Raw genomic sequence first — 14,507 nt, forward strand, 5'->3', positions numbered from 1 at the left:
TGTACCTCCGTTACTGAAGTCTTCTGCCTTCTGCATACTCACCCGGCTTCTCTCTTCTGGCTTCTGTGAGGGGGTTGATGGCGCGGCTCCGGGAACAAGCAGCTAGGCGCACCAAGTGATCGAACCCTCTGGAGCTAATGGTGTCCAGTAGCCTAAGAAGCAGAGCCCTTAGCTCAGCAGAAGTAGGTCTGACTTCTCTCCCCTCAGTCCCACGAAGCAGAGAGCCTGTAGCCAGCAGGTCTCTCTGAAAATAAAAAACCTAACATAAAGTCTTTTCCAGAGAAACTCAGTAGAGCTCCCCTAGTGTGTGTCCAGTCTCTCCTGGGCACAGAATCTAACTGAGGTCTGGAGGAGGGGCATAGAGGGAGGAGTCAGTTCAAACCCAGTAAAAGTCTTTTAGTGTGCCCATGTCTCCTGCGGATCCCGTCTATACCCCATGGTCCTTTTGGAGTCCCCAGCATCCTCTAGGACGTAAGAGAAAAATATCTTACTTGGAAGACCATCACACTGTTGGCCTTGGCTTCAGCAAGACGTGTCGGAACTAGGGGCTTTTTCTCACAAGAGCCCCTATTTAATTTTCCATGAGGACAGAGCTGAACTCAGAACTCGTCAGCAATTTCTCCAGAAAGTTGTGTCTGCGTTTCACATCAACCAACCTATTGTGATTCCGGTTATCACCGACACTTCCGCTACTTCAAAGTCTTTGGATGTTGTGAGGGCTTTGAAGGTATACGTAAAGAGGACAGCTCGTCACAGGAAATCCTACTCACTGTTCATTCTATATGATTCCAATAAAATTGGGTGTCCTGATTCAAAACAGACAATTGCACGCTGGATCAGGCTCACTATCCAGCATGCTTATTCGACGGCAGGTTTGCCGGTTCCAAAATCTGTACAGGCCCACTCTACTAGGTCGGTGGGTTCTTCCTGGGTGGCTGCCCAGGGTGTCTTGGCTTTACAGCTCTCCCCAGCGGCTACTTGGTCTGGTTCGAACACATTTGTTATGTTCTACAAGTTCGATACTTTGGCCTCTGAGGACCTTCAGTTTGGTCAGTCAGTTCTGCAGGAACCTCAGCACTCTCCCACCCGGTTTGGGAGCTTTGGTACATCCCCATGGTACTAAATGGAACCCCAGTATTCTCTAGGACGTAAGAGAAAATAGGATTTTAATTACCTACCGGTAAATACTTTTCTCGTAGTCCGTAGAGGATACTGAGCGCCTGCCCGGTGCTTCGTTCTTCCTGCAATGTTACTTGGTTAAGTATTGTTGGTTTAGCTGTTGCTGTTCCGGTTTAAAGTTGGGTTAGCATAGCTTTCCTCTGTGTGTGCTGGTTCGGAATCTCGCCACTATCTTTAGCTATCCTTCTCTCATAGTATGTCCGTCTCCTCGGGCACAGTTTCCTAGAATGAGTCCGGTAGGAGGGGCATAGAGGGAGGAGCCAACTCACACTATCAAATTCTTAAAGTGCCCATGACTCCTAGTGGACCCGTCTATACCCCATGTTACTAAATGGAACTCCAGTATCCTCTACGGACTACAAGAAAAGGATTTACCGGTAAGTAATTAAAATCCTATTTTTTTTTGTCGTTCCCAAACCAGACGGTTCGGTGCGCCCCATCTTGAACCTGAAGTCTCTAAACCTGTATCTGCGGGTGTTCAAATTCAAGATGGAATCTCTGTGGGCGGTGGTGTCCGCTGTGGAAGAGGGGGAGTTCCTGGTGTCTTTGGAGCTTTGGACTTCAAGGATGCTTACCTACACATTCCCATGTGACCACCATATTAGGCTTACCTCAGGTTCGCCATATTGGAAGACCACTTCCAGTTTCAGGCTTTACCCTTCGGTTTATCCACAGCTCTGAGGGTCTTCACCAAAGTTATTGCAGAGATGATGCTGCAACTGCGCATGATGGGAGTGAACATAGGCCCTCATTCCAAGTTGATCGCTAGCTGCCATTGTTCGCTGCGTAGCGATCATTTTAAAAAATGGCAAAACTGCGCATGCGTATGAGCCGCAATGCGCACGCGCGTCACACAGGTACAAAGAGCATCATTGTTTTGCATTGCTTCTAGTGACGATTCCATTCGCACAGCCGAACGCAAGGAGATTGACAGGAAGTGGGAGTTTATGGGTGTCAACTGACCATTTTCTGTGAGTGTTTGGAAAAACGCAGGCATGTCAAAGTGTTTGCAGGGCGGGTATCTGACGTCAATTCCGGGACCTTCGTCGAAGCAATCATTGCACGGAATAATGAACTACAGGGCTGGTCTTGTTTTGCACAAAATGTTTTTGTACCGCTCGACCGCACAGGTGTTTGCACTCTTGCAAAGCGAAAATACACTCCCCCGTGGGCGGCGACTATGCGTTTGCACGGCTGCTAAAATTAGCTAGCGAGCGATCAGCTCAGAATGAGGGCCATAGTCCCATACTTGGACGATCTCCTAATAAAGGTTGTGTCCAGGGAGCGTCTGCTGGACAGCATCGATCGGACGACTCGCCAACTTACAGATCATGGTTGGATCATACTTTTTCAGAAATCTCACCTGGAACTGACACAGCGTCTTCAGTTCCTGGGGATGATACTGGATACAGTGTCTCAAAAGGGGTTTCTCCCAATGGAAAAGGCCTTGACTATCCAAGCTATGGTTAGCTCAGTGCTCAGTCCTCGCAAGGTATCCATTCATCTTTGCATCCGATTACTGGGCAAGATGGTAGCTGCTTATGAGGCAATCCATTACTGCAGATTTCATGCCCGACTCTTTCTATCCAGACTTACAGTGGCTACGTTTAACGGCTTGGAAGTTGAGAGGGAAATTCTAGCAAGAAAGGGTCTTCCCTCCCAGGTTATTTCCACCATGGTCCAGGCCAGGAAGATGGTTACGTCAAGACATTATCATCTTACCTGGAAAAAGTATGTTTCCTGGTGTGAAAGTACATAGGTGTCTCCCATGGAATTTAGAATTGGTCGGTTTCTACTTTTCCTGCAAGCGGGAGTGGATATGGACCTACATTTAGGCTCTGTCAAATTCCAGATTACGGCGCTCTCTATTTTCTTCCAGAAACAGCTTGCCATGTTACCAGAAGTACAGACTTTCCTTAAGGGTGTTCTTCATATGCAACCACCTTTTATACCTCCCACGGCTCCGTGGGACCTCAATGTGGTTTTGTCCTTTGACTGATTTGAACCCTTACATAGGGTGGAGTTAAAGTTTCTCACATGGAAGACGGTGATGTTATAAGCATAGGGGCCTTATTCTGTAAGAGCCCTTATTTGATTTTTGATGCAGACCGGGCGGAACTTAGGACCGCCCTCAGTTTTTGCCTAAAGTGGTGTCATCCTTTCATGTGAATCAACCTATTGTGGTTCCAGTGTTGTCTGACGCTTCCGTTTGTCCTGAGTCCTTGGATGTGGTCAGGGCTCTGAAGATTTATGGTAAAAGGACGGCCTGTCATCGGAAATCTGACTCACTGTTTGTCCTTTATGATGCCTCCAAGATTGGTCGGCCAGCTTCTAAGCAATCTATTGCTCATTGGCTCTGGTTGACCATTCAACAGGCTTATACTTTGTCGGCTCTGCCCTTGCCGACGTCTATTCATGCCCACTCGACGAGGTCGGTGGGGTCTTTCTGGGAGGCTGCCCGGGGTGTATCGGCCCTACAGTTGTGCCGAGCTGCAACTTGGTCTGGTTCGAACACATTTGTAAAATTCTATCGGTTTGATACCCTGGCCAGGGATGACCTTCAGTTTGGTCAGGCGGTTTTACAGGGGTCTCAGCACTCTCCTGCCCGTTTGGGAGCTCTGGGACTTCCCCATGGTACTAAAATACAAGGACATAAGAGAAAAATAAGAATTTACTTACCGATAATTCTATTTCTCGTAGTCCGCAGTGGATGCTGGGGACTCCGTAAGGACCATGGGGATTAGCGGCTCCGCAGGAGACTGGGCACAAAAGTAAAGCTTTAGAACTACCTGGTGTGCACTGGCTCCTCCCCCTATGACCCTCCTCCAAGCCTCAGTTAGGATACTGTGCCCGGACGAGCGTACACAATAAGGAAGGATTTTGAATCCCGGGTAAGACTCATACCAGCCACACCAATCACACCGTACAACTCGTGATCTAAACCCAGTTAACAGCATGATAACAGAGGAGCCTCTAGAAAAGATGGCTCACTACAGCAATAACCCGATTTTTTGGTAACAATAACTATGTACCAGTATTGCAGACAATCCGCACTTGGGATGGGCGCCCAGCATCCACTACGGACTACGAGAAATAGAATTATCGGTAAGTAAATTCTTATTTTCTCTAACGTCCTAAGTGGATGCTGGGGACTCCGTAAGGACCATGGGGATTATACCAAAGCTCCCAAACGGGCGGGAGAGTGCGGATGACTCTGCAGCACCAAATGAGAGAACTCCAGGTCCTCCTCAGCCAGGGTATCAATTTTGTAGAATTTTACAAACGTATTTGCTCCTGACCAAGTAGCTGCTCGGCAAAGTTGTAAAGCCGAGACCCCTCGGGCAGCCGCCCAAGATGAGCCCATCTTCCTTGTGGAGTGGGCATTTACAGATTTTTGGCTGTGGCAGGCCTGCCACAGAATGTGCAAGCTGAATTGTACTACAAATCCAACGAGCAATAGTCTGCTTAGAAGCAGGAGCACCCAGCTTGTTGGGTGCATACAGGATAAACAGCGAGTCAGATTTTCTGACTCCAGCCGTCCTGGAAACATATATTTTCAGGGCCCTGATAACGTCTAGCAACTTGGAGTCCTCCAAGTCCCTAGTAGCCGCAGGCACCACAATAGGTTGGTTCAGGTGAAACGCTGAAACCACCTTAGGGAGAAACTGAGGACGAGTCCTCAATTCCGCCCTGTCCGAATGGAAAATCAGATAAGGGCTTTTACAGGATAAAGCCGCCAATTCTGACACGCGCCTGGCCCAGGCCAGGGCCAACAGCATGACCACTTTCCATGTGAGATATTGTAACTCCACAGATTTAAGTGGTTCAAACCAATGTGACTTTTGGAACCCAAAAACTACATTGAGATCTCAAGGTGCCACTGGAGGCACAAAAGGAGGCTGTATATGCAGTACCCCTTTTACAACGTCTGAACTTCAGGGACTGAAGCTAGTTCTTTTTGGAAGAAAATTGACAGGGCCGAAATTTGAACCTTAACGGACCCCAATTTCAGGCCCATAGACACTCCTGTTTGCAGGAAATGTAGGAATCGACCCAGTTGAATTTCCTCCGTCGGGCCTTACTGGCCTCGCACCACGCAACATATTTTCGCCAAATGCGGTGATAATGTTTTGCGGTTACATCCTTCCTGGCTTTGATCAGGATAGGGATGACTTCATCCGGAATGCCTTTTTTCCTTCAGGATCCGGCGTTCAACCGCCATGCCGTCAAACGCAGCCGCGGTAAGTCTTGGAACAGACAGTGTCCTTGCTGGAGCAGGTCCCTTCTTAGAGGTGAGCATCTCTTGAAGTTCCGGTTACCAAGTCCTTCTTGGCCAATCCGGAGCCACGAATATAGTGCTTACTCCTCTCCATCTTATCAATCTCAGTACCTTGGGTATGAGATGCAGATGAGGGAACACATACACTGACTGGTACACCCACGGTGTTACCAGAGCGTCTACAGCTATTGCCTGAGGGTCCCTTGACCTGGCGCAATACCTGTCGAGTTTTTCCCAACGGTTTATAATCATGTGGAAGACTTCTGGGTGAAGTCCTCACTCTCCCGGGCGGAGGTCGTGTCTGCTGAGGAAGTCTGCTTCCCAGTTGTCCACTCCCGGAATTGCTGACAGTGCTATCACATGATTTTCCGCCCAGCGAAGAATCATTGCAGCTTCTGCCATTGCCCTCCTGCTTCTTGTGCCACCCTGTCTGTTTACGTGGGTGACTGCCGTGATGTTGTCCGACTGGATCAACACCGGCTGACCTTGAAGCAGAGGTCTTGCTAAGCTTAGAGCATTGTAAATGGCCCTTAGCTTCAGGATATTTATGTGAAGTGATGTCTCCAGGCTTGACCATAAGCCCTGGAAATTCCTTCCCTGTGTGACTGCTCCCCAGCCTCGCAGGCTGGCATCCGTGGTCACCAGGACCCAGTCCTGAATGCCGAATCTGCGGCCCTCTAGAAGATGAGCACTCTGCAACCAACACAGGAGGGACACCCTTGTTCTTGGTGACAGGGTTATCCGCTGATGCATCTGAAGATGCGACCCGGACCATTTGTCCAGCAGGTCCCACTGGAAAGTTCTTGCGTGGAATCTGCCGAATGGGATTGCTTCGTAGGAAGCCACCATTTTACCCAGAACCCTTGTGCATTGATGCACTGAGACTTGGCTCGGTTTTAGGAGGTTCCTGACTAGCTCGGATAACTCCCTGGCTTTCTCCTCCGGGAGAAACACCTTTTTCTGGACTGTGTCCAGGATCATCCCTAGGAACAGAAGACGAGTCGTCGGAACCAGCTGCGATTTTGGAATATTGAGAATCCAATCGTGCTGCCGCAACACTACCTGAGCTAGTGCTACACCGACCTCCAACTGTTCCCTGGATCTTACCCTTATCAGGGAATCGTCCAAGTAAGGGATAACTAAAATTCCCTTCCTTCGAAGGAATATCATCATTTCGGCCATTACCTTGGTAAAGACCCGGGGTGCCGTGGACCATCCATATGGCAGCGTCTGAACTGAGAGTGACAGTTCTGTACCATAAACCTGAGGTACCCTTGGTGAGAAGGGTAAATTTGGACATGAAGGTAAGCATCCTCGATGTCCCGAGACATCATGTAGTCCCCTTCTTCCAGGTTCGCAATCACTGCTCTGAGTGACTCAATCTTGAATTTGAACCTCTGTATGTAAGTGTTCAAAGATTTTAGATTTAGAATCGGTCTCACCGAGCCGTCCGGCTTCGGTACCACAACAGTGTGGAATAATACCCCGTTCCCTGTTGCAGGAGGGGTACCTTGATTATCACCTGCTGGGAATACAGCTTGTGAATGGCTTCCAAAACTGTCTCCCTGTCAGAAGGAGACATCGGTAAAGCCGACTTTAGGAAACGGCGAGGGGGAGACATCTCGAATTCCAATTTGTACCCCTGAGATATCACCTGAAGGATCCAGGGGTCTACTTGCGAGTGAGCCCACTGCGCGCTGAAATTCATTGAGACGGGCCCCCCACCGTGCCTGATTCTGCTTGTAAAGCCCCAGCGTCATACTGAGGGCTTGGCAGAGGCGGGTGAGGGTTTCTGTTCCTGGGAACTGGCTGATTTCTGCAGCCTTTTTCCTCTCCCTCTGTCACGGGGCAGAAATGAGGAACCTTTTGCCCGCTTGTCCACGAAAAGACTGCGCCTGATAATACGGCGTCTTCTCATGTTGCTTCAAATGCCGTTTGAAATCCGCATCACCTGACCACTGTCGTGTCCATAACCCTCTACTGGTAGAAATGGACAACGCACTTAGACTTGATGCCAGTCGGCAAATATTCCGCTGTGCATCACGCATATATAGAAATGCATCTTTTAAATCCTCTATAGGCAAAAATATACTGTCCCTATCTAGGGTATCAATATTTTCAGTCAGGGAATCCGACCACGCCAACCCAGCACTGCACATCCAGGCTGAGGCGATTGCTGGTCGCAGTATAACACCAGTATGTGTGTAAATACATTTTAGGATACCCTCCTGCTTTCTATCAGCAGGATCCTTAAGGGCGGCCATCTCAGGAGAGGGTAGAGCCCTTACAAGCGTGTGAGCGCTTTATCCACCCTAGGGGGTGTTTCCCAACGCACCCTAACCTCTGGCGGGAAAGGATATAATGCCAATAACATTTTAGAAATTATCAGTTGTTATCGGGGGAAACCCACGCATCATCACACACCTCATTTAATTTCTCAGATTCAGGAAAACTACAGGTAGTTTTTCCTCACCGAACATAATACCCCTTTTTGGTGGTACTCGTATTATCAGAAATGTGTAAAACATTTTTCATTGCCTCCATCATGTAACGTGTGGCCCTACTGGAAGTCACATTTGTCTCTTCACCGTCGACACTGGAGTCAGTATCCGTGTCGGCGTCTATATCTGCCATCTGAGGTAACAGGCGCTTTAGAGCCCCTGACGGCCTATGAGACGTCTGGACAGGCACAAGCTGAGTAGCCGGCTGTCTCATGTCAACCACTGTCTTTTATACAGAGCTGACACTGTCACGTAATTCCTTCCAACAGTTCATCCACTCAGGTGTCGACCCCCTAGGGGGTGACATCACTATTACAGGCAATCTGCTCCGTCTCCACATCATTTTTCTCCTCATACATGTCGACACAAACGTACCGACATACAGCACACACACAGGGAATGCTCTGATAGAGGACAGGACCCCACCAGCCCTTTGGGGAGACAGAGGGAGAGTTTGCCAGCACACACCAGAGCGCTATATATATATATACAGGGATAACCTTATATAAGTGTTTTTCCCCTTATAGCTGCTGTATCTTTTATACTGCGCGTAATTAGTGCCCCCCCTCTCTTTTTTAACCCTTTCTGTAGTGTAGTGACTGCAGGGGAGAGCCAGGGAGCTTCCCTCCAACGGAGCTGTGAGGGAAAATGGCGCCAGTGTGCTGAGGAGATAGGCTCCGCCCCCTTATCGGCGGCCTTATCTCCCGTTTTTCTATGTATTCTGGCAGGGGTTAAATGCATCCATATAGCCCAGGAGCTATATGTGATGCATTTTTTGCCATCCAAGGTGTTTTTATTGCGTCTCAGGGCGCCCCCCCCCCCAGCGCCCTGCACCCTCAGTGACCGGAGTGTGAAGTGTGCTGAGAGCAATGGCGCACAGCTGCAGTGCTGTGCGCTACCTTGTTGAAGACAGGACGTCTTCTGCCGCCGATTTTCCGGACCTCTTCTGTCTTCTGGCTCTGTAAGGGGGCCGGCGGCGCGGCTCTGGGACCCATCCATGGCTGGGCCTGTGATCGTCCCTCTGGAGCTAATGTCCAGTAGCCTAAGAAGCCCAATCCACTCTGCACGCAGGTGAGTTCGCTTCTTCTCCCCTTAGTCCCTCGGTGCAGTGAGCCTGTTGCCAGCAGGTCTCACTGAAAATAAAAAACCTAAAACTAAACTTTTCACTAAGCAGCTCAGGAGAGCCACCTAGTGTGCACCCTTCTCGTTCGGGCACAAAATCTTAACTGAGGCTTGGAGGAGGGTCATAGGGGGAGGAGCCAGTGCACACCAGGTAGTTCTAAAGCTTTACTTTTGTGCCCAGTCTCCTGCGGAGCCGCTAATCCCCATGGTCCTTACGGAGTCCCCAGCATCCACTTAGGACGTTAGAGAAATAGGAATTTAATACCAACCGGTAATTCCTGTTCTCCTAGACCATGCATGTCCAAACTGCGGCCCTCCAGCTGTTGAGAAACTACACATCCCAGCATGCCCTGACACAGCTTTAGCATTCACTGACAGCAAAACTGTGTTAGGGCATGCTGGGATATGTAGTTTCACAGCAGCTGGAGGGCCGCAGTTTGGACATGCCTGTCCTAGACCGTAGTGGATACTGGGTGCCCGCCTCAGTGCTTCGTTCCTGCTTACCTGTGTGTTTGGTTGGACCGACGTTGCGGTCCCATTCTGTTGTTGGGATAGCTGTGCTATCCGGGTTAGGTTGGTGTTGCTACCCTCTGTTCTGGTTAGCGCCCTCCTTTGGTTTCTGCTTGTGTGTTGGCTTGTTGCCTAACCGCGGTTGTATTGTTTCTTCTCTCAGATTATGCCCGTCTCCTCGGGCACAGTTTTCCTAGACTGAGTCTGATAGGGGGGGGCATAGAGGGAAGAAGACAGCACACACATACACACACTAAAAGTTTTTAAAGTGCCAGGCTCCAGTGGACCCGATCTATACCCCATGGTACTAAAGTACAAGACCCCAGTATCCACTATGGACTAGGAGAAAAGGAATTACTGGTAGGTATTAAATTCCTATTTACTCTCAATGATAAAACCTTAGTGTGCATGCTGGAGTCCTGGTGCCATCAATCTGAGTACTGGAAATAGCTGGTTCTAAGCATCGGCGGCTCCTACTTACGTTTAGGAGGGGGGGGGGGGGGGGGGGGGCTGCCGCTACCCCAGTTCCCGGAAAGGAGAAAGCCAAAGGAGGTCCTATTAGATAGGAAAAAAACAGACACCCAACTGACTTTACAAACAATTGAATGGTGTTATCCATAACATAAGTAAACATCCAAATCAGCATATTAGGCAGGAGTCCCTACTTCGGCTTTTGGTGGTCACGGGGTAGAGGGACTAGTAACAAAACCTGCCCCCAACTTGGGTTCTATTTAGAGCAGGGGTATTCAACATGCAGCCCCCTAGCTGCTGTGGCGCTTCACATCCCAGCATGCCCTGACATAGTTTAGGCATGCCCCACTGTCAGGGCATGCTGTGATGTGTGGTTCCACAATAGCTCATGTTGAATACTCCTGATTTAGAGATTGTTCGCTGTTTCCTAGGGCCGACTTCTCTAGCAGTCCCATCTTCTATGGTCAGTCCCTATAGATAAACCCATCCAATAATATCCCTTCATTGGGGAACTTGATCCCGATGTGCGAAACGATCCAACTGTTAGGTAAGTGCTATACACAATGATATTGTGCATTCACAATTACCAATACACAGCCTGCCATATGTGGCCACAGGATCAGCAGTTTTGTCATTGTCAGCGGTTCCTGGGCAGGCATATGGGCCCCGACTCGTGTGGTTGTTGTTGCTATCACTGCTGCTTACATGAAAGCAGGAGCGCTAGCACTAATATGGTAATGCAGCAAGAGTTGTCACGCTTTCTGCTTGCATTAGTGTTCCGAGTTGCACGGCTGCGTGACCCATAGGGGTTTGCAAGCCAGCTGCCACAGATGCAAAAAAAAAGGCCAAGATTCCCCCATATCAGCAACACACCTTGATTTTGGGAAGCTGATTCCGTCGCCGCCCCTTCCCTGCCCCCAAATAGCATCAGACTGTCAATCACTGACAGTGGCGTAAGTTTGTCTCAGTTGCCCGGAAGCAAGAAAAATATTGGTGTCCCCCCCCCCCCATGTATGTAATTTGCTCCTGCATAGTAAGCCTGCAGATTCTAACTATATGAAGCTACTACAAAACCATTGCAACCAGGCAGATCTATGTAGGGGTCCAGCCACACCCTACATAGTTCTGCTCAGTCACTCCTAATGCTGATTTATTTCTCTGACAATTAATTTGCAAGTGTCATACCCAGGATTAGAACCCACAACCTATTACACTGGAAGCATGCACCTTACTGTTGGAGATATCTGCTGTTGCATAGGAAGTATGAGAATTCTAACTATATGAAGTTACTTGTAATTGTCAGAGAAATAACTTCATATAGTTAAAATTCTCATGCTTCCTTTATAGGAGCAAATAGCTTCATCAGTAAGGTATCTGCTACCAATATATCTATAATAAAGAGGGTGTGATTTGTAAGGTGTTGTGGCTAGTGGGGAAGTTGGCTGCGGAAGAGTTACCGGCTGTTGTCAATTAACTTAATTAATGTTGCTGAACACACAGAACAGGAGGAGAGGTGCCCCCCTTCAAAGCAGGAGCCCGGCAGCAGGTGACTCCGTTGCCTCCCAGAGTTCTGCCTCTGATCACTGACAGTCTGCAGCCATACTGAAGTGCGGACTGTCCAGAAGTGTCACTGTGACCTCACTCTTATATCTTTTACTAACACGGGGACCTGACTGGTGAAGTGAGGGAGTCTGGGAGTGTGACAGTGACATCACTGTTTTCTCTATTACTAACACAGGGAACCTGACTGGGGAGGTGAGGGAGTCTGGGAGTGTCACAGTGACATCACTCTTATCTCTATTACTAATACAGGGACCTGACTGGGGTGGCAAGGAAGCTTGGGAGTGTCACAGGAATATCAGTCTTATCTCTATAACTAACACAGGGCCCCTGACAGGGGAGGCGAGGGAGTCTGGGAATGTCATACTTATCTTTATAGGATCAGTACGAAATCCCGCCGGGATCCCGACACTGGGATCCCGACTGGCACAATCCGGACAGGAGGGCGAGCGCAACGCAGCCCCTTGTGCTCGCTGCATTCACCACGCTGCGGGCACGGTGCCTCGCTACGCTCGGCACACTAATTTATTCTCCCTCTATGGGTGTCGTGGACACCCACAGAGGGAGAATATGTCGGGATTGTGCTGGTCGGAATCCCGGAGACGGTATTTCGACCGCCGGGATTCCGTCCGGCGGGATCTTGACCGCATCCCATCTTTATTAGTAACTCAGAGACCTGACTGGAGAGGTGAATGGTTCTGGGAGTTACTCCCATACCACTATGCCAGGTAAGTGGATAAATATTAATATGCACAGACGCAGTGGTATAATGTTTAAAGAGTCAGTTTTAATTCTCAACAGGAACACATGTCCAAAACTACCCGAGACCTGATACATGAGTGCAAAGGGGGCACTTCTCATCACTCAACTGAAGAGATTTCCAAACACTGCCACTGAGATTGGTTTTTGTACTCTATATCTGACTCTATAAGTTTATGCTACTTAAGTGTAGAAGTGGAGCCTGATTCTGAATCATATCAATATTTCACACCTCTGGTCTGGTCAGGTCCTAGGGGCTAATGCCGGAACCATCAGCAGAAGATGAGGCAACAGGTCAGCAGCATGGGGTGGTTTAAGAGAGGAGAGGGCCTGTGTGTTGGCTCCGTGTGGGTCCCTTCAGCTATGGCAGTACAGTAGACTACGAGGCTACTGCGCATGTGCAGTTCTCCGGGAACATGGCCCTACGCGCCATGTTTCCAGTGACTTCTCTACTGCACAAATCTCTAGTAACATGGCTGCCCCGCCATTTTACCAGTGATTTCTATCAGCAGCACTGGCCAATGCAGGTCTCAGGAGAGGTAAGTATAATTAGATGGGTGTGCAGTGTGAGTCCCTTTGGACCCAGGGGCCTGTGTGCATCACATACACCCTGCACCCATTATAGATACGCCAATGGTCAGCAATACACCACTGTAGTACAGTATTACAGTCCACTTCGCACTCTATGGATCAGCCACAGACCGTTCAGTGGTCATTGGAAGTGTTTGTACATGGCGGTATCATCCGACCATTGTTATTGTGTAAATGGGCTAATCTCCCGATTCCTATATACACATATTGCTGGACGTTATACATCTGCAATCAATTACTGATGCCTGATTTTACTTTCTAGAATCCGCTGCTTTTCCTACATGATTACAATTCCCAGAGATGACTCCCATACCCTCAGTTTCCTGTTCTATAGCAGATGGGCAGGATCTGTGTTACGGAATGGATGGTCACCTGAAAGCGGTAATAACTGTTATAATATTATTATTATTATTATTCTTGAATGGAGTGTCTCCTTGTAGAGGATACATCTTCATTGTGTCTTATTATTGCTGAACTGAGAGCCCCCTGGCAATATAATGAACATGATGGGTTCGTATGGTAATATAGTACTAGAGTCATCACATTCTATTACTTTTTCCCATTGTATGTAACTGAAATGCCTCCTTATAGTTAGCATGTGTCACTGTTTGTCTGTCTGTCTTTGCCCCTCTATATGAGAGTAAAGCACAGAGAAACATCCAGTATAACATCACCTCCACAACACGTAACCTTCATTTTACTTTGAACCAATGATTGAGACCATATTTCCTGGTACCTGATGGAAGAGCCTGAATAGGCTGGCCCACCTTTCCCATCAGCAGAGACTCCACAGATGGCTGCCACTTTGTTCCCTGGAAACGCCAGTGTCCATGCGTTACTGTCTTTTAGAAAGTGCCAGCTCCAGCGTCTCCCGTTTATATCCCCCCCTCCCCGTGTATACCTGGACTTCAGTCTAGTTCCCATTTGCAGTCCGCTTGGGTACGTGATTCAGGTACACTTGTCCTTAGTCTTGCTTAGATGTTTGCAGACGGTCACTATTGGGTGAAGGGTTTCGGAGTTAGGCACTGTCTCACACTGGTATGGTAACCAGGCCAAGCTCTGCCCGGTTCCCACTTTTCCTCCCTCATCATTCCCCACTTCTCTTCTCTAGCAGGAGATTGTTTTCCCTTCCCTATTGGCACGACTCCTCTTAGGAATGTGGAATATTCGCTCCACAGATTCTTTGACGTGGTCTGTGCCTTGTGGCTGTTTTCTTTATTGTTCTGATTCTATATGGATGCTAAGGAGGATTCAAGATACAACCCTGTCTCTGAGACATATACAGAGGTAGGAGTAAGTTATTCTTATCAGTACATACAGTACATACTCTTCCTATCCCTGAAGAGCGCAGAGACTGCATGTCCCAGGGGGATGGGGGCGGTCAGTGGACAAGGAGTGTAAGCCTAATGTTGTATGTTGAGCCTTTCCAATAAATGACTATAAAAATGTGATAGAAGGGTGGGAGATGAGCCCAGTGACAGCAATGTGAGGTCTGACTGCAGAGACAATATAATACACAGGTTCTAGATTATAAG

At 48.6% G+C, this 14,507-nt stretch overlaps 1 protein-coding gene across 2 annotated transcripts in view; it reads left to right on the forward strand.

Annotated features, from left to right (window-relative positions):
- LOC135054883 (oocyte zinc finger protein XlCOF7.1-like) overlaps positions 1–14,507 on the forward strand; it is a 247,351-nt gene that overhangs the window by 58,490 nt on the left and 174,354 nt on the right. For both annotated transcript variants that reach the window (XM_063958319.1, XM_063958320.1), the window contains exon 2: positions 13,235–13,353. The gene's annotated coding sequence lies outside the window, so the exon portion shown is untranslated. The remainder of the gene's footprint in view (positions 1–13,234; positions 13,354–14,507) is intronic.

Source organism: Pseudophryne corroboree, chromosome 3 (genome assembly GCF_028390025.1).
Source record: "Pseudophryne corroboree isolate aPseCor3 chromosome 3, aPseCor3.hap2, whole genome shotgun sequence".
In the NCBI taxonomy this organism is placed as follows: Eukaryota; Metazoa; Chordata; class Amphibia; order Anura; family Myobatrachidae; genus Pseudophryne; species Pseudophryne corroboree.